Source organism: Leptonychotes weddellii, chromosome 4 (assembly GCF_054177405.1).
Source record: "Leptonychotes weddellii isolate Sample4059 chromosome 4, ASM5417740v2, whole genome shotgun sequence".
NCBI lineage: Eukaryota > Metazoa > Chordata > Mammalia > Carnivora > Phocidae > Leptonychotes > Leptonychotes weddellii.
The window spans coordinates 53,383,260-53,404,649 of record NC_138372.1 but is presented as its reverse complement, the minus strand read 5'-3'; the positions used below and the strand labels follow the sequence as shown (position 1 = coordinate 53,404,649).

The following is a 21,390-nucleotide window of genomic DNA, read 5'->3' as shown; positions in this document are numbered from 1 at the left end:
CAATGCTACCTGATGTGTGTACATGCTTGCCTTCATGATTTGTTGAAAGATTTTCCTTTTGAAGTGAACAGTTCTCACATTCTCCTAAATTTAATAGTTATGCTCACATACCTCTTGGATTGTAAATCCTTTGGAGGTAGAAATTGTTGCCCATCGATAGTCACGTTGTCAGAACAGTGTCTGGCACATAATACATAGCGAAAAAAAGTTTCATAAATCAATGAATGAAACTATCTGTCTTGGGAGCTGGCAAAACTTCAGTAGACAATGGATATCTCTGATTTCTCTTTTCCTACCCATTCAATTTTGTGGTAATCTATTTGAAATAATCTGTCTTTTACTAACAGAACATCTAGAATGAAAGTCTTCGTCAAAACCAATGCCTTCCACAATTCCTGTTCTGCGTGACATCCTTCCACACAATAGCAATGCTGATGACTACTCATTTTCTTACAGCTCTCCAATCCTATTTTGGGAATTTAAATTCCACTTATGTCTCTGGGGATTTGAATAACAAGACAGAAAGCTACTACACTCCAAAACAATCTTCTTGAAAAATCAACATCTGCCAGTGTTTCAAGTTTCAGCTCTAGCACTTAAACCTCTAAGCTCAAGGTGAGATCTCTGGGGATTGCCAAGGAAACTTGTAGGCCTTTTTTGCTCCGTTTTATTTGTAAATCCTTCCCTAGAATCTTGGGCATCAGTCTCATCACATATGTCACTGTTTTTCTTAAAAAAAAGTTGATTCGGACTTCACTAAACTATAATTCCTGTCTAAGCCACTCTGTTTCCTCCCACTGATCCAACATATATCTTGCAACAAACAGTCAAGTATCAAAACACTCAAGTCCAGACCATCACCATTTTGTCACTTGGGTTTGGAGAGGCTTATCAAAGATAAATGGGTTCATGCATTACAATTACCTCCCAGTGACTTGCCATTCTTCGTGGAGTGCGCAACGTTCCATATGGCAGTGGTCCCCTATCGAAGGCTGTGCTTATGTCTCTCACTCCTCCTCTCCTGTCTTAAAATTGAAATATAGGCTGGAAGGCAATTCCCATGTTAACATATGCACCAAAATGCATGCATAACATTTTGTGTCTCCCCTCAGACAGGAAAATAAATAGGATCTTAAAAGAAATGCTTAATGCAATGTCTTCACAGTCTCTTTCCTCCCTCAGTCTATCACTATTCCCAATTACAATATAAAATTGTCAGCAGAAGGGATATAAAAGCAAACTTAAGTAGTCTCTGGTGGTTCAATCTACATTTAGCCTCGCTCAGAGCTGTGGACACACGGTCATTGGTTCCTGCACACTCTAAGAGGCTAACACTCAGGATGAGGATACAAAGCAGCCACACTTCAAGGTCCAGCCATGTTATATATATAGCAGAGAACATCTCCTTCTCCCCCAACTCTAGCAGCCTGCCTGCCCACAGAGAAGGAAATAGTTACTGTGCATGATAGGAGCTTGGGGTTTGGCAGTGATCCAGCAGAGAAATAGGGACAGAGGTCTGTAAGATAAGAAATAAAATTAAATATGCTCTGTATCTAAAGAAACATGCCAAAGTAAATTAGGAATAAAATTGGTAACTTTGGGTTATTTTTGCAACCCAAGGGTACACCTCCATGGGAAAGACTGTTGACACTGAGATGTGGGTGAGGCGTCCTCCAGTCCTCACTGCTCAAAGATCATCTTGGATGTACTCAAAATTCCTACCATTACAGTCGCTGCATCTAGAAAGTCTGTTGAAATGTTGAAGAGTCTAACATCAAATCACTGAAAGATGTAGTACAATTACACCCCCAAAACAATTGGTGTGAACTTTATGTATTTTCTCTCCGAGGTTATTTATTTTTACTTTGTCTTTTTCTCTCTCTCTCTCTGTGTGTGTGTGTGTGTTTTAAGAGAGAGAGAGCGCACAGGTGTGGGAAGTGTCAGAGGGAGAAGCAGGCTCCCAGCTTGGGGCTCCATTCCAGAACCTTGGGATCATGACTTGAGCTGAAGGCCGAAGCTTAACCAACTGAGCCACCCAGGTGTCTCTTCTCTGGTCTTTTCGTCCTCATCCCTTAGTTGAGTTTACGCTTTTTTTCACAGAGGTTATTGCAATAACCCTGCAAACTCCTGTTTGCACTATTAATCCCTTGCCTAACTCTTGAAGAGCTCTCCATTGTCTGCAGGGTAAAATCCAGGCAGACACATAAAAGCCCTTATAATTTGGTCCATGCTTATCCCTTCCCATTTCTCAATCACTCAGAATTTCTTGTGGTAGTTTCAAAACACAGCAGTGCTCTAGGCTTTTGTGTCTTCTCCCATATGATTATCCTTTAGTCTGGAAGACTTCTCTTCCAAGGCTGATTGATTCCCATTTAACCTTTGAGACTCAGCTTGGGTGCCGTTTCCTCAGGAAACCTTCACCTAGTCTGGAAGAGAATTACATGCACTGTGGGTTACCATAGCATCTGGTTTCCTCCCTTCATCACAACTAATCACATCATATCCCAACTGTGGGTAGAGTTATCTGTATCCCTCACTAAACAGTAAACAACATGAAGGCAAGGACTGTATTCCCAGGATCTGGTGGCACATGCTAGGTACAGAACAGCTGTTTAATGAACATTCTGTGAATGAATCCACATGCTCTCACTGGGCCATATTCATCCCAGGGCATTTTCACATATATTAGGTCTTTTAATCTTTCCAATAACAAATCTTACCCTGTCCTTTTATACAGCAATGGTCCAATTGTTGGTGCATTCTTTAAGTATCAGGCAGAGGTACAAGTGAAAGTTATTACATCAGACAATTCAAGGAGAGAGAGGAGGCTGAGATGTGAGGTGGGTGATGGAAGGAGAGACATTAAAAGACAGAAAGAAAGGGAGATCTTAAGATTTTATAACTTTGATGTTATAACAAATTAGTTCTTTTCTGATTTGGAACCCTAGAGGGAAAAAGGAATATGGGATGGTATTAGTGTATAGTGCTAATTCAATAATACGTTCACTCTTCTATGCAGTTTCATGCTTTAACTCATCAATCCTTAAAAACATTCCAGGTGATAAGTACTATTATTATCCTCATTTGACAGATGAGGAAACTGAGGTGCAGAAAAATAATTTGTTCAAGACACATAGCTAATAAGTGGCACAGTGATGATTATAAATGTAGCAATATGAAACCAAGACACCATGCTCATAACACTACAGTACGTTCTTTCTACATGATGCAGTTAAAATGCAGAGGGGCAAATATTTTTAAAAGCTGCAGCAGTTGCAAAGATTCTGATGGCAGACTGGTAGTCAGGGAAGGCTTCACGGAGGAGGTGAGAAATGACCACGTCTTTTAGGAAAAGGGACTGATCAAGGGGGCAGGAAGTGTAAATGTACTTTAGGAAGACAGAGTGGTCTGTAAAGATGAGGAAGATGTGGAGAAGAATCTCACTTGGTCTGAAGCAGTACTTATGGCTCGATGGCAAGTGAAAGGGAGAAGGAGAGAAACAGGAAGATCAGGTGAGACAGCAGTGTGGGCTGCCTGAGTCTACACTCAGTAGTGTTGGCCAAGGTTGCCCAGCAGGGATGTGAAGGTAGTCTGCTTTGGTAAGACCAGAGTAGCCCTCACATGAGCAAATCTGGCCACAAGCCTCAACTGGGCACTTCCCAGAGCCAGCAAAGGACAGGGATGCTTGGGAGACACTACATATACACTTAGCAGGGTAAGAAATGCCGATTGACCACATCTTCCCACTACCCTCTTTCTGTATCAATGAGGAAATGGTGGTTCGAATAGATTTAGTGATATAACCAAGATTGTCCATCTTCTTAGCAGCAGGGTTAGGACTAGAAACTAGGAGATAACGGTATTTTCCTTTGAAGACCAGATGATCTTTCATGGAGATAATATTAAATACAGAGACACACTGATACCAAAAACAGCACAGCATTTCAATAAAAGCAAAACAAACAAACAGAAGTTGAGCAATGAAAAATGTAAGTGCTGAGACGCTGGCCGAGTAAAGATGGAGACCAGCAAGTCTGGAAGTCTTCCTGGAGCAGGTTAGTTTTCAAGCAGGTTTTTGTGACATTGTGGACTTTGGCTGGAGGTCAGAAGAGACTGGGAGAAGCCAGCTCCTGAATGAAGGCATGTCTTAGGGTACAGTGATGTATAAACACCAGTCTGGTGGGTTCTAAGGGCAGGCAGCATGATATAGTGAAGACATGGGAGTCATACAGAACTGAGGCCAAGCTGCTGCATTTATCAGCTGTGAGACTAAGGACGAGTTCAATTACTGAGCTCATCTATAAAATGAAGGTAGGGGTACCTGGGTGGCTCAGTAGGTTAAGCATCTGCCTTCAGCTCAGGTCATGATCTCAGGGTCCTGGGATCCAGCCCCATGTTGGGCTCCCTGTTCAGCAGGGAGTCTGTTTCTGCTCTGCCTCTGCCCCTCCCTGCCCACTCAAGCACACCTGCATGCACTCTTTCTCTCTAATAAATAAATAAAATATTTTTAAAAATGAAGATAAAGATTTTTAACACATAGTAGCTATTATAATTAGAGTCATTTTTGTGACATTCTTTTTTTTGGGGGGTAACTGTTCTTTAATCTTTGTGGGCAGACATAAAGGAAGGTACCCATCCCTGGAAGGAAAGGATGTTTCTTTTCTTTTTCTTTTTTTTCAATTTAAATTCAATTAGCCAACATGTAGTACATCATTAGGTTCAGATGTAGAGTTCAATATTGTGACAATCTGATACACAGTAGGGATTGGTGTTCCTGAGTCTCCTCTTTTTTTTTTTTTTTTTTTTAATATTCATTGAATAAATGCATGAGTGAATAAATGAGTGAATGAATTCCCAGTTAGATTTTTTCCAAACCCATCTGAGAAAAGGAAACGTGGCAGTCATCAGTGCATTCAAGCATGATCTGGTAAAACATACCCCATTGTCCCTAATCCCCTCTTGTGTAGCTTGCCTAGGAGAAGAAAGGAAAGGAGAAAGAGTTTCTATGACCTATGCGAGATGAGGACTGTTTGTTGAACCAAATAGAGAATGCCACATATTTGGGGTAGCTATCTCTAGCCTTCTGAGAAACATGCACCTTCATCAGATCCATGGAGAGGGGAGTGTTTAATCCTTATATTTTATACCAGGAGCACTTAAGAGTTTTACTCCTACTCAAACCTCAGGGGAAGAAATCCATCAAATATCCATGTTTAATGTTTCAAGCTATGCAGTGAGATATTTTCTCAGGTTTGGCCCTGAAATACCTAAATGTTGCTCCTATTTATACTCTGCTATCTTAAGGAGAATCTGGAAGTCTCCAATCCTGTAGGTACCTGATGACTCATCAGAAAACTTAGGAAAAATGTTCCACAGTGTAAGATATCATTAAATCTCAAGATTGGATGGGATTTTAAGTTAATCCAGTTTAAGGGTTCCCAGACTTTGAGATTTCAAGAACTAGTAGCCCCGTGATGGGTATTAAGGAGGGCACGTATTGCATGGAGCACTGGGTGTTACACGCCAACAATGAATCATGGAACACTACATCAGAAACTAATAATGTACTGTATGGTGACTAACATAACATAATAAAAAAAATAAAACTTCAAAAAATAAAAGAAAATTTCAAAAAGCAAAACAAGATAAAAATAAAAACAGATAATTGATCTAGAATGGCTACATTAATTTCTTAGGACTGCCATAAAAAATCATCACAAAGTAGGAGCCTTAGATCACAGAAATGTATTGTCTTGAGGTTCTGGAGGCTAGAAACAGAGATCAAGGTGTGCCCACATTTGGTTGCTTCTGAGGGCTGGGCAGGGAAATCTGTTCCATGCCTCTCCCCTAGCTTCTGGTGGCTTGCTGGCATTCTTGCCATTCCCTGGCTTGTAGATGGCATTCTCCCAGTATCTTTACTTCATCTTTCCTTTGTATGCATCTGTCTCTGGGTCCGGATTTCCCCTTTGTGTGAGGACACAGTCATATTGGAGTAGGACCCACCCTAATGATTTCATCTTAATTTGATCAACTGCAAAGACTGTTTCTAAATAAGGTCACATTCACAGGTACTGGGGATTAAAACCTCAACATCTTTTAGGGGATGAAATTCAACCCCTAACAATGACAAACTTGTAATTTAATTAAGGAATTAAAAAAAAACACACAAAAACCCTGCAGTCTATTATCTTCATCTTTTCAAATAGAAGACATTTTAACACCAAAACTTTCAGGAAAGTTATCATCTCACTGCAAAGGGGGGTTTTTCCAGCAAAGGCAGATTCAGCCTTCTACCAAACAACATGAGAGCAAGGACTGCATCGCCCTTACTTCCTAATATTACTCTGGGTTTATGGGGACCTTGTTACAGACCATAAGGATATGTGGGAAGGGTTTCTTTGGCCCCCTTCCTTGGTCTAGTACAATGCTCGACCACAGCTGAAAGCCCCTCTGTAAACTTTGCCTGAGTTTTGAAACTCTCATTCTCTTATATGATGACAATACAAATAAAACAGACTGTAAGAGAATACAGTGTCCACTGGATGTCACAATACTGTGCCTGACATTCCATGAGACCTGGCTCCTTTCCTATTCTCTGCATTTTCTTCCTCAAGTATGCTGTGAGCCTTTTCTGTGAAACAGAAGTTGGTTTTTGTGAAATCTCACTGCAGGGACTAAACAGAGCATTCTAAAACATCTTTGCAGGATCTGGTATCCAAATTTCAGCTTTGCCTCTCCCAGCCTGGTTTTAAAGTGATGTTGATTCAGTCAGCCCTTACAGTGGATTTTTCATGAAATTTCATGGATTTTGTAGTTGCATGGAATGAGGAGTAACTGCTATTCAAAGGCAATGATTGATCATAAACTACCACTTGAATTCTGGAAGCACTCTTCTTATTTAGGGATAGAGATAAGCCTGCTCGAACCTTTAGAATACTAACCACGTTAACCTTGATTGTTAGCGTTGCTAATTCATGCCCGGCAACAGACTTGCCCAGAAAGCCCTACATACACGGAGGGTGAACTATCAACTACCAAGTAGTTTGGAGAAAATTTAAAAAAAAGGATAGGTGAAGATCATGACTTATATATTATTTGGTCATTTCTTCTATTTGTCATTTCTTTGTCAGAATTCTGACCTCTAATTATGGTACTGTGGGAGTCTTTAGAGTTGAAATGTCAAGAGAAAAGCTTTAGGGGGAGAAAAATAAGGGAATGCTAAGAAAGTCATGCTGTAGGTAAAAAGATTGGACTTGGTGTCAGACCTAGTGGTTTGTCCCCTGCCTGGGCCACTTTATAGTTGCATGGACAATATTTACATTCCTCGAGTCTCATTTTCATCATTTATAAAGTAGAATTACTAACATCTACTCCATAAGACCGTCATAAGGATTAGTGTATCTCTGATGTGGATAGGAGTGACTTTCAAGGGAGGGATTTCAAGCAGCAAGGAGTAACTTTAATGTTTTTTTGTCTAAAGGTGAGCCTTGATCCAAATGCCACAGGAACTTAAAAATTCACAGAATTTTTAAAAATGCTAATGTCCCTCCATGGGTTAAATGAATTACATAACACATTTTTTGAAAGACATGATGAGTTTGCCTTCAACAAGAGCAGAAAATAACTAAATATGCTATGTATCAGACAACCAGAAGGATACTGCAATGTGCTAAGCTATTCAAGGTCGCTTAAGACAGTGGGAATTCAACGTAGTTTTCTGGCCAACTTGCAGGCTTAAAATGCCATTTGGTATTTAACAGAGTTAAACTGATGATTATCAGAAAACTACATAAGAAGTCAAATTTATCAGGCCCTTCAAAAGGTTACTTTCCATTCTGACTAGAAGCAAAATGTGCTTCTTGGCATTTGCAATTTCATTTCAGTGTAAGGCAAAAGATATACATTAATTTTACTATTGCATGTGGATTAAACATTTTTATTTTGAGAATATAATTATTGGATCAAAGAAAATGTTAAACAGAATTTGGAGAATATAATTAAAATATCAGGGAAGCTACCAACAAATGAACTTTCTCTGTTGCTTGTCTTCCCAGCAGCAAACATCCTCTGGACTGGAACATTTGGAGAATTTTGTCTTGGCAGTAGTTTTCAAAGGAATCTTTCCTGACTTATTTGAACATCTTGTATAATAAAATTCTATCCATTCATGGAAAAGTCCTGACTATTCAGGGAAGAGCTTTTAGTCATGTAAAAGGCATTTCACATTCCTGCCTGAACATTGACATATGAACTCAGGGAGCTGGATTTTAATGAAACTAATGGTTTCTCTCTATGATCTTGACACCTCACAGGATAAGGCAGATGCTGGGGAAAGTCTTGGTGAGTCGCCTCATCAGGAAATTACAGTGTCACAAGAAAAGATGCGTGCTGAGCAGAACAACCAAGATCCTACACTACAATTCGCGGCACGTGGGCCCCGGCCCCATTTCATTCTTCCCTCCACTGTCACCGCCGACACGAGGCCATGTGCTGTGGGAGAAAGCACTGAGCTCTTCTAGAGTTAAATCACGGTGCTGCATACTTATCTGTCTGGCTTTAGAAAAGTCTTCACTGTTCAGAGCCTTAGTTAGCTTCCTCTGTACCCTGGGAAACGAGGATCTACCTCGTGGATTATCATGAAAATTAGGTTTGGTGACATCAGGTACCAGCCACATGGTACCTTCCCTCAGACGACACGAGGAGGACAATGATCTAGTAAGTTTTGGATCTGGAGCTAGTAAACTAGATCTAATCGAAGCTGTTCTGCTTCGTGCTTAGTTTCCCTCTAGTTCATACTCAGTGGTTAACTGAGCATAAAAACAAATAAACAAACAACAGTCGACCTTGTTTCTGCTCTCCAGCAGCCAATCACCTAAGTGCAGAATGCATATGGATGAAATATTGTTCAGTATATACTCCAAGATGTGCTGTGAGAATAGTATTATGTTATATGCTAGAAAGCTAGCAAGGGAAACGAAGAAATGTTCTTGCTCTAACGGAGGTTACAATTAGTGGAGGAGGAAGACAGGGCAGGGCTGTGTTTATCCTTGGAGCGTCTGGTGTAATTTATGAGTACACGAACACTAGCGATGTACTTTCCCTTGTAACAGGTTTTCTCTATATGCATCTCATTTGAGATTGACTGTGCTTGGTACCAGCCACGTTAACCACATGTCAGCAGGTGATAGCCGCCGTTTACCAAACCTCACTCCGCGCCAGGCACTTTGCTGAGTACTCTGAATACACGATTTTGTTTAAATGTCACACCATACCTGAGGTAGGGTTATTATCGGCGTGTTACAGACAAGAAAGCACAGGTCTAGAGAGGTTCCCGAAGGCCTCAGAGCAACAGCTAATAAGGCACTGAAATGCAGGTCTGTCGGCCTCCAGTCCTTTTTCCCCTGAAACTCCACGTTTTGCTACCTCACCTCTGGGTACTTCACACCAGAGGTCATCTCATAGATGTTCCGTAATACTTATTCATTTCTGGCCTAGAGGAAGTCCTTTCGAAACTGACTCAGACTTATTTTGGATTTGCTCTTCCCAGTGGAGGGAGATTTCAGAGCAAAGATTGTGTTGATTTGTTGCATTCCTACTTTTAAGGGCAACCTCAAGTGTCTTTTTCTAGGACTCATGGCACATGTCTCTCTTACTCGGTTCTCCAAATTATATAAAGTATTTGCTAAGCATTGTTAGGACCTTTTGGGATCTCCGCTGATGATCTTACACTGGCATAATTTTGTAATCTTCCCTTCCTTAGGCTATGAGTAAGGTTGCAAAAAAGACCATGCTATTTTTATGATTGTTGTTGTTAGGGAAAAAGAATTCTGTGCAAGTCCACGAGCTGTAAAGCAAACAGCATGGCTCAAGAACACAATTCCGGCCCTGGGGGGCCAGCCACAGTGGATGTATAAGGCATGGACTCTGTTTCCACACCCTCAAGCAGTTGCAGACATCACCCTATGTTCCCATATTTTAAAGCTGGAGGGGCTTTTTTTGCTTGCTTGTTTCCTTCTTAAGCTCTAAGTCTGAGGGTGACATCTCCAGTCGTGGGTGATTGTGTTTATAGCAGACGGGAATACAGGAAATGCATTCTAAAGTCAAATAGAAATCATTTTTGGATTATTGTTTCTTCATTCTTGGTTAAACAATCACCAGTCGGGTGCCTGTGTGATGAACAATAGTCCCCGCCTGCTAGCAGCTCCTGGCCTAGGATCAGAAAGAGACAAAGGAGTGGGGTAAGTTTTCGTGAGAGTGGATTTGTTGGTTGCACATGAAATCCAAACAAGAGCCACTTAGTCTTATCTGGTAGGGACTGTGTCAGGGAAGCCCAGCCTGTGGAAGCTAAAGGTGAGTTTTCTAAGATGAGAAGTCACTGTGGCAAAGATGCAGGTTCCTGGGAAGATAGTATGCAAATAAATATGAAGAAAGTAAGAGGGCTCACGGTGTTTAAGGTAGGAAAGAAAGAAAACAAAACTCCTGTGGATGTATGTAGGGCACAAGATGGAGTCACTCACGTCAAGCAGCGATGTAAGCAACCAATGGCATCGTCTCTAAGACTGGATATCCTGAGGCCAGCACAGGTTGACGACACCCAAACTGATAACCAGCAGAGCCAGGGGAGGCCCGCAAACGCCCCAGATTGATTCAACTCTTTCAAAAAGGGAGGATTTTTGCAGCAAACTGTCAGATTCTGCAGACGCTGACCCTTTCACATTTGATGGCATCAAAAAAGGCAATGGCTGCCAAAGGCTCTGCCCAGCGAATCCCTGAACATAACAGAGATCCTCCACTGCTTGAACACAGTAACTGACTTTGAATTTGGTTTGTTAACTCTTTACCCCTCGCTGTATCTTCTATGTTGTGCAACTTTGTCTTGTGCTTTCCTTGTGTGACATGTATGAAGCCAAGTGAAACGCATAATGAAATTGAATTTGGAATCCTGAAGAACCTGCTTTACAATTATGCGAAACTTGTTTCATGACTGAATAAAGCTCACACACACACACACACACATCAGTCCGTGAGCACGCAGCTGAGATGAGGCCTGGGTCTGGTCCCCGTCAGCTCTTGGCACATGCTCCTTATTATGTTCAATCTACCACTTACTGGCTTTCTGATTTTAAGAATATCACTTATCCTCTACAAGCTTCAGGGTTCTTATTGGTAAACTAATGATAAGAATATACTATAGTATTTCTATTTTTAATTTTTTGAGGAACCTTCATAATATTTTCCACAGAGGCTGCACAAGTTTTCATTCCCACCAACTGTGCAGGAGGGTTCCTTTTTCTCCACATCCTCGCCAACAATTGTTTCTTGTGTTTTTGATTTAGCCATTCTGACAGGTATGAGGTAATAGCTCATTGTGTTTTGATTTACATTTCCCTGATGGTAAGTGACGCTGAGCATCTTTTCATGTGTCTGATGGCCATCTGTATGTCTTCTTTGGAAAAAAAAATCATCCTCTTCCCATTTTTTAATCCATAGCTTGTTTTTTGGTGTTGAGTTGGTTTATATATTTTGGATATTAACCCCTTACCTGATATATCATTTACAAATATCTTCTCCCATTCAGTAGGTTCTCTTTTTGTTTGGTTGGTGGTTTCCTTTGCTATGCAAAAGCTTTTTATTTTGATGTAGTGCCAACAGTTAATTTTTGCTTTTGCTTCCCTTGCCTCAGGCGACGCATCTAGAAAAATGTTGCTATGGCTGTCAGAGAAATTACTGCCTGTGTTCTCTTCTAGGATTTTTATGGTTTCAGGTCTCATGTTTAGGTCTTAATCCATCTTGAGTTTATTTTTGTGTATGGTGTTAAAAGTGGTCCAGTTTCATTCTTTTTACATGTAGATGTTGGTTTCCCAACACCATTTGTTGAAAAGACAGTCTTCCCCCATTGTATATTCTTGTCTCCTTTGTCAAAGATTAATTGACCATATATCTATTTCTGGGGTCTGTATCCTGTTCCATTGATCTACGTGTCTATTTTTGTGCCAGTACCATACTGTTTTGATTATTACTACAGTTTTGTAGTATATCTTGAAATCTTGACTGTGATACATTCAGCTTTGTTCTTTCTCAGGATTACTTTGGCTATTTGGGGTCTTCTGCAGTTCCATACAAACTTTTGTATTATTTGTTCTAGTTTTGTGGAAAATGCTGTTGGTATTTTGATAAGGATTGCATTGAATCTGTAGATTGCTTTGGGTCATTTGGACGTTTTGATAATACTAATTCTTCTAATCCATCAGCATGGAATATCTTTCCATTTGTTTGTGCCCTCTTTATTTCTTTAATTAGTGTTTTATGGTTTGCAGAGTACAGGTCTTTCACCTCTCTGGTAAAGTTTATTCCTGAGTAGTTTATTCTTTTTGGTGCAATTGTAAATGGTGTTGTTTTTAAATTTCTCTTTCTGTGACTTTGTTGTTAGTGTATAGAAATGCTACTGATTCCTAGGTATTAATTTTGTATCCTGCTACTTTACTGAATTCATTTATTACTTCTAGTAGTTTTTTGGTGGAGCTGTTAAGATTTTCTATGTATAGTATCATGTCATCTACCAACAGTGACAGTTTTACTTCTTCTTTACAATATTTCTTTGCCTCTTCTTTGTCTCTTATTTCTTTTTCTTGTCTGATTGCTGTGGTTAGGACTTCTAGTAACATGTTGAATAAAAGTTAAATGCCAGTTTTTATTATCATTGTTGCTATTGCCTGTTGAATGCTGAGTACAAGGTTTATCTTTCCTTCAACTTTGTGTCCCTCAAAGTCCTTGTCTAGTGGTCTGTATATAATAGTTTATCAAGAAATAGTTGTTGACTTGAGGTGAATTGAAATGGTAGACCATTAAAGCACCAAATGAAGTTTCTGAAAGAGTGAAGAAGAATTCATGCATGCTTAGTGTACAACTTCAGGTAGTCACACAGTAAAGGTCAAGAGTGACATTTGGGGATGAAGGACATGAAAAGAGCTACAGTATTAGGTAAAATAGAAGGTAACTCCTAACAGTAAAGAAAGCAAACTAACCCAAGAGAAGGAGCCTAAGAAGGAGTCTTCACAGATACCTGGGGCTTTCAAGAGGAAGTTAGTAATCTGACATTTTTTTCTTCTCGGCTCAAGGTTTTATCAAGATATCACATCAGGAATCATCTAATATATTATCAATGCAAGAAAAAAACTATAGGGCATAAACTTTATACAAATAATTATATACTCACCTAGAATAGGAACCTGATCTGAACACTTAATTTGACATATTATTGGGCTTGTATTGTGATTCTTGTTTTATTTTATTATTTTAGTAATTTAATTTTTTCTGAAAGCAAGCCTTGTTAATCTTTATATATAAACTAAAAAATTAAAATAATTGCCTTTGCACCTTCAAACTAAACTTGTCCAACAGAGAAATAAAATAATTACATTTATTATTAACAAAACATAAATAAAATATAAACCAACAAGATGGAGCAGAACAACCTTAAGTGGAAATTCTCCTGATGCACTGGATTTAGATTTTGGGGGGTTAATTTGCATGTTGCAAAGGGGTGATTTAGCATAGATGTAGATACAGTAGTAGATCAGCCGCATGTAAATCTAAGTGAAGGTGGTATAAAAAAAGGGGGAAAACTTCCTCAAACACCAGACAAATTCAGGAGCTCTCAAGCATTTTGTTTTCCTAAGACACCTCCCACACTCTTGCAGTGTACTATGGCTCACTCTGTCTCAGATGGCTGCAAATTACATGCATGATGTTCACAACACGAAGGTGCCGGGCAGATGGGGGAAGGATCTCTAAGGAAGAAGGGCCTTTTCCTCATTTGCACAAATGCATGGGTAAACAGCAGCACTGCCCTATCCCATGTCCCTCCATCACAAGGAAAAAAAAAATCCCAAATACACAAATCAAGGCCTACTTTTTTACTACAGAAGAGTACATGCCCCTTTCCCAGCATCTCCAGTGATTTTAAAAGCCTGGGAGGCCGACTGGAAAATGAGGGTCAACATATATTTTGCCACTCCTGAGCTTCCCTACCTGTATCTGTGGTTCTCTCTGGGCCTTTAGTATTGATTCTTTGCATGGTGGCTTTTCAGAAGCTTTGATTCTGCCTGAGAGCATAAAAAGCTATCTCTCTGGTGCCCTTCATCCCTCTTAGGCGTCTCCTGCAACACAACGGTGCTGCTGCTTTTCCTGCTCAGTCAGCGGGCTGGTTGGGGCTGTTCTCTATTCAGCTTGGAAAAAGGCCAGGGTGCTGCTTGCCAGGATACATGGTACAGTTCTGCTGCTTTTCAAAGGGTCAACAGCCACAGCTTTGCATGCTTTGATTACTACCAAAACGAAAGAGACAGTGTTGTTGCTTCATTGCTTTCCAGCCAGGATTAAACCCATATGAAGCTGCCTTTTCCCACCCTTATTTTGAGTTACTCAGTGGAAGAAAGAAAATATTTCTCTGCTCTTGTTTACATGCTGGTCTATAGTCTGTATTTGAATATGAGCTTTGGCATATTATGAAACCTAGCATAGCCACCCAGATAGAAAATAATAGCTGACATAAATCAGGCAGCTCACATTCATATTCTCTAATGCACCAGAGAGGATAACAAAACTTTGGAAATTTAAAAACAGAGAGAGATTACTTAGGGACTTCATTGGAAAATAAGTATCAAGAGCAATAAACAAAATCCATCATATAAAGAACCTAGAATTGAACTGAAAAGAAACCATCTTCCATTATTTCCCTGGCCATAAGAAATACCAGGATGTATGGGTTCAGAAACCTGAGACTCACCTCTCCCCTTGCCTACCCCACCATACACACATACAAAAATAATAATAAAATAAAAATAAAAGGATGCGGCTCAACAGGGACCAGGGACAACATAAACATATTTGCATTAAAAAAGAAGTATAATAATTATGATTAACAATATGCAGAATGATCACCAAAAGAGATTGGAGAGCAAATCCAACCATAATGTGAAACTTCAGCTTTTAAAAGTCTATACCGGGGCGCCTGGGTGGCTCAGTCGTTAAAAGTCTGCCTTCAGCTCAGGTCATGATCCCGGGGTCCTGGGATCGAGCCCCACCTTGGGCTCCCTGCTCAGCACGGAGCCTGCTTCTCCCCCTCCCTCTGCCTGCCGCTCCCCCTACTTGTGCTCACACTCTCTCTCTGTCAAATAAATAAAATCTTAAAAAAAAAGTCTATACCAAGTCAGGTGTGAAAAATACCAAGAAGGAATCTATTTACTAAATTCTCCACTTGGTCCCTTTTAGATTGCAGTGTTCTGTAGAAATCTAATGGAGATGAAAAAAATCTGAGTGCCATTAGAATGTATATAAATGCCCTTTCCGCAGTTCAGACAGTCTCAAGCTCTTACCATTAGCATTTAGAGGGGCTCTTAACACCAGGCTGCAAGCCTTCTCTCCATGTCCACAGGGGAAATTGTGAGCTTCTTTTCAAGACTTCCTGATCCTTCCTGGTCTGTCCCAAACCATCTTCCTAGTTTCACCTTCAGGAAATTGAAGTCTTTCTCACATCCTCTATGCTCCAGCTTTCCCCAGTGTCAACTTATTCTTCCTCTTCTTCCTCAGGAGTAAGAAGTATTTAAGAACTTGGAGTCTGGAATTAGGCAAGACTGGATCCAAAGGCCGGCTCTGCCAAACACCCAGAGTGTGACGTTGACAAGTCATTTCATTCATTCATGAATGCACAAATGCAACAATATTTACTGAGCTTCTAGTGCTAGCCTTTGTGCTGCACACTGGGGATAAAGAACTGTATAAAGTTCAAGTCCTTTATTCTCATTGAGGAAGACAGAAAATATCCAGTAAAAGTCATGATGAAAGCAGGGTAAGGATTCAGAGTGATGTGGGACTGGAAAGGAGAGTGGGTAATGTTTTCCACAGGCTAGTCAGGAAGGCTTTTCTGAGAAGATGACATTTGATCCGAGACCTGAATGGAGGAGGGAGTGAGGTGTGCCAATATCTGGGAGACAGTGTTCCAGGCAGGAGGATCAGCAAGGAGCATTCTTGGCACATTTGAGGAGCAGCAAAGAGAGGGAAAGGGGGCTGTAGAGCGATGGAGTCAGGAGAGAGTGGTAGGAAATGATGTCATAGGAGTTGAAGATCTTGTAGGATCTTAAAAACCATGTAGGATCTTGAAAGCCATGGTAAGAACCTTGGGTTTTAAAGCAAGTGAGATGGGAAGCCACTGGAAAGTTTGTTCAGAGCACTGACATTATCTGATTGGTGTTTTTAAAAGATCACAAAGAGACCAGGTGTAAGGCAATGGCGGCAGCTGAGAGAGCAGCTTCAGCGAAAGTCTGAGAGAGATGAGAATAGCTTTGACTGGAGCAGTGGTGGAGGAGAAGACAAGATGTGACAGGATGACTTTAGCGTCCTCTTCAGGAATTACTCCCCACTGCCATCATATCCCTGATCGAATGAAGTTGTTGTGAGGATTATATGAGGTTCATTAGTGTAAAGAGCTTGGGGGCAGTTCTTGTTGTGCAGGAAATGGCTAACAAAAGGCAAGTGTTATTCAGGCTATCAGGCTCAGCAAAAATATCACCTCTTGAAATGGTCCCTCACCACAGACTTCCACCCATTCTCATCTCCAGCCCAATCCCTCTCTCCACTTGCTTTGCATTATATATTGTATACACCATTGTAATGGTGTTTATCATAGTGTGTGTCCTCATACTTTTCTTATGTTTTTGTTTTCTTGGCTACAATGTAAGCTTGATGAAGAGGGTGACTGTGCCTTATTCTTGGACACTCAGAGCCTAACACAGTGACTGACACATCAGCAATTCTAAATATATGTTTGTTGAATGAATAAATGAACTTCAACTCTACTTGCTCCATGAAGTTTTTTAACTTAACCTCATCTATACCTCCACTTATTATTTTTACCAGTGATATCACTTAACATGTATCACTTAACATAAATTATTTTGTTTGCAAAACTATGAATTTTTTTTGTATCCATACCTTGTTTCCAGCTAGGTCATAAAGTCTTATGGAATAGGAATTTTATCTCTTATGCTTGGTACGTCTCAGAGTATTCTGCATTATGGATCAGCTATCATTGTACTGTTAAGAGAAAAGCTTAATGAATAAATGCACAAGTGGACTTAAGGATTGCTTGATGAAGGCTTATTATACATTTTTGAGGGACTAAGTAAGTGATGATGTTAGAATATAATTACTATCTTGTTAGAGAAACGAGAGAAAACCCAAGAAGCACAAGTCAGAGAAATTTTAGAATGCTCTCAGGATGGTGAGGGACAATAGGAATCTCAATATCATTTCAGCACTCATGACTGTTCATCAAAACCTAGCTTATCCTTGTTTACTAAAAGGAAGAGTAGAAGGAGTCTGACTCTAGAATCATAGATTTGGAATCTAGTGTTTTCCAGAAACTGACATTGGAATAGTTAGACAAAATGAGGAAAGATATACAGAATTTAATGGGATGTCATTGTACTGTCTAGAAGAGTTATGGCCCAAATACAGGAAGAATATAAGAAACACAGAGGAGCTCCCTCAAGTCACTATCTACGGGAACTTAGAAATTCGACAGAGTTCTTGTAGTTAGGAAGATATTTAAATATCTCAGGTAGCAAATGATGCAAAATTCTATCAAGGGACAACAGCCTAGGGGGTGGTGGTGGTGGGAGTGGGTTCAGATCTCTGTTAGTAAACAGAAGATTTAAGTATGTAAAATTTGACCTTGAAGCACACAGATGGTGAGAGCACCCCAGTTAGAGACTGTATTAGTTTTTTTATCCATTTCTAACAAATCACCACAAACTTAGTAGGTTAAAGCAAAACAAATTTATTATCTCACAATTCCTATGGCAGACTCTGGGAGTGCGTTAGCAGGATCTTCTGCTCAGGGTTTCATCAGACTGAAACCAAGGTGTCACCCAGGGCTATGATCTCATTTGAGGCTTGAAAGTCCCTTTCCAAGGCCAGCAGGAAAGTGCTGTCACTACTTCTCATTTATTTTAAGGCTCACCTGAACCTGATTAAATCAGGCCCGCCCAGGAAATTTTTTCCTCTTTGATGAACTCAAATTCATTACATATGGAAATTCATTACATCTGGGAAACTCCTTTTGCCATGTAACATAACAATTGCAGGGGTGATAATTCATATTCACAAGTTCTACCCATGCTCAAGGGGAGATGGTTATACAGGTTGTGTACACCAAGGGGCAGAAATCTTTGGGGTCATCTTAGAAAGCTGTCTACCATAGAGAGAATTGACCTACATAAATAAGGCTCAATGTGTCCCAACAGCATTACAGATAAAGCAGATAAGGGTCCAGTCATGTTTTTAAGAAACCCCAGAAAACTGAGAAGGCAGCCCCTAAAATTACTTTAGGAAAGTAACAACAAAATTATTGGGGAGATATCGTGTCCTTATCTTTTAATGATAGCAAAATTTAGTGTTATGTATAAGAAAACCAAAATATAAAAGTTAGCCCTAAAATATCTGCATTTAGGAATCTGTGCTTATTTTTGAAGTTTAATTATTTTACTGGTCAAGAAAATTAGGCCTATTAGAAAAACAGCCTAACCTTGTAATTTCAAGTTAAAAATGAGTAATTGATTCATTGCTTTAGACTTATAATTTCAGATTGAAATTTCACTTGGAACATTTAAGAGAGCCTGCAGTTCACCATATCTATAAATTTAATTTATTAGATTTGTAAGAATTACTTAAGTTATTGGGAAGATTGTTAAGTCATACAATGTACTTAAAAAGGAAATAAAAATATATCACATTGATAAATGTGGCTAAATATTCAAATAATTTAATTAAGTTGTAAAGTATTCCTTCAAAATAATGATAAGACTTGCTAGATTTATGAGTTCTTAATTAAATTTGTAAACTAACATACAAGCTTAAGAAAAATAAGGATTTCAAATAAATTAAATATTAATTGTGCACCAAAAAAATCTTGTGTATCCCTTTTCTAGGCATAAAAATTGACTTCAATAACATAAAAATACTCATACTCATACATAACAAGTTTCAACCCTACTATGATTTTTGTCAGGTCATTTAACTTAGCCTCAGTTTCTCATCTGCCAAATTGGTGGTGGGAGGGGGTCATCATATTAACTTGCAGGGTTGCTCTAAAGAGTAAATGAGATATTTTGCAAAAAGTGCTTGGCACATGTTAGGCTCTCAATAATGAGAGCTTAAAGGGAAAAGAAAATATGATTTTTCTCCTAAACATAAGGGCAGAGGTTTTGCTTATAGTCTATCCATACCAGGGACACTTTAAAGTTCAATCCTCCATATACCCTCTTAGATAGCAATTAGTTTGTTACCTTTCCAGGCACCAGTGATGTTTGGAGGATTAATTTTAATTCCCAAGGCAGTACAGTAACTTGTGTGAAACCCCAGAGGAGGTTGATCACACCCTTTAAATCTTCCCCGGAAAGTGGCTGTAGGAAAGTCGTAGCAAACCAGTGTCCCATTTTAGTCTTTAAAATTGGAGGCACAGAGGACAAAAAGTAAGTATCAGGCTCCAAGGACTTTATGCAACCAGTGTTTCTGTGCCAGTATCTGGGGCCAAATTACTGGAATGGGATATAAACTCTAGGGGAAGGGGGAAGTTAGTATTCCCTCTAGGCTAATAGACGCCTGGTGAAATGTCGCTGTATTTGTGTCAGAAAGAGCAGAGGAATGCAGTGCTGTCCGGGCAGACTGCAAACAGAAAATTCAGAAGAGAGCTGACACAATCACTCTACATGACTTAGACCATACTGTGGTTAATATAAATGAATTCACTTTTCCCGCATTCTCACATTTAGGGACTGAAAATGCTTTTTAAGGGGAAAAAGTGTAAAATTAATTATTCTGAGCATTTATAAAAAAATCTTCAAATGTGTCGAATTTCTTGAAAAAAGGCAATGATTTTTGATGTGTAGGGGAAAAATTTTTTCTCTAAACTTCTAGGTTCTTTTGGCTGGTCTACTAATTAAATTGACATATGAAAAATTAACAGGAGGAAAACAAATTTAATTGCATACATATGAGAGTCCCATAACAATATGAGACCCCCAACCAGTCAGGCAAGTAAGGCTTATATGTCATCCTGAACTAAGGAGAAGGGGGTAGGAGTCTGAGACCTCAAAGGGGAGAAAGACAATTCATGGGAAAATGGGAAGAGCAAATGTGTGGTAAACAAATGTTGGTCTTCAGGCCCTCCTGCACTTCCTTCCCCCCCAGTTTACCACCCTGCCCCATATTCCTTGTAGTTATATCTGGTGATTGCTCTCTTCCTACACTAGGCCCTCTATCTAAATTCTTGTAGGTAGCTAAGAGGATGGTAAAAAGCTCTTCCTGAGTCTTTTGGGCCTTGACTGACTTGAGCCCAAAGAATCTACATGCCAAAGTAGCACATTTTGGGGAGGCTTATTCTGAACCCCTTCAGATGATAACTCTAGGAGGGGAGCAAAAACAAATAAAGAAAGGTATGTGCATGTACGTATGATAGAGAGAGAGACAGAGAGATGGAGAGGAGGAGTGGAAGAATAGAGAGAGAATCTCAGAGAAAGAAAACAGAGAGGGGCAGATTCCAAGAGAAACTGAGAGAAGACCCAGACACAGAACAAACAAACATGAAGAAGTGATATTAAAATAGAGAGGCCTCACACTGACATATATATATATATATATATATATATATATATATATATAATATATATTTATATATAAATTGTCAAGGCCCCAAGAAATAGCCAGAGGACCAGGGAAGGAAAAAGAGAGAAAGGAAGATAATACAGGGAACATTCAATTTAGTCAATATTGAGTGCCCACGGGGAACATGGCAACCTCCAGGAACTTAAGTGGAAATAAATTCAATTCTCTCCTGTTCTGAAGGGTGGGGAGGTTCGAGTCTGTGGAGCTGCCTTGGGGCAGAGGAGGTGTAAGTACATGCAAATCCATACTGTGCTTTGCTTCCAGCTGGAAGGCACCATTCTGTGCCTTCTGGGCTGACTTTCCCTTCCCACAACTCCATGGAGGAAAAGCAAATACTTAAGAAACAAAGATGAAGGCACTATATGTTCTTGGGTTATATATATATATATATATATACTTGTGATATCAGGTCTAAACAAGTGTTACTTAGTATTAACACCATATTTCTTAGTTAAACATAAAAATCTAAAATCTAGATATTTAAAAAGAGAAATGTTAAAAATTCTTTTTAAAAGACTGAATCAGAGACCATTTTCATTAGACTTCCCTCCCCACCATGTCCTGACATATATGATAATGTGGGTATTTTTAAAACAAATCTCTCTTTATTTCAAAAATTTCAGCCTAGAAAGTATTTCTTAGGAATATTAGAATACACAGACACTTAGC

General features: G+C 39.5%; 1 protein-coding gene and 2 long non-coding RNA genes across 3 annotated transcripts in view; 1 reads left to right on the top strand and 2 right to left on the bottom strand.

Moving 5' to 3' along the window:
• Positions 1–21,390, bottom strand: part of LOC145721292 (uncharacterized) — a 433,843-nt gene that overhangs the window by 203,058 nt on the left and 209,395 nt on the right. The window lies entirely within an intron of this gene.
• Positions 1–21,390, top strand: part of PTGER3 (prostaglandin E receptor 3) — a 177,844-nt gene that overhangs the window by 134,573 nt on the left and 21,881 nt on the right. The window lies entirely within an intron of this gene.
• LOC145721293 (uncharacterized) lies at positions 1,622–15,872 on the bottom strand. Its single transcript, XR_014144919.1, has 2 exons — positions 15,375–15,872; positions 1,622–10,209 (listed from the first exon to the last, which is right to left on the bottom strand). It is a non-coding gene; the product is annotated as an uncharacterized LOC145721293 (long non-coding RNA).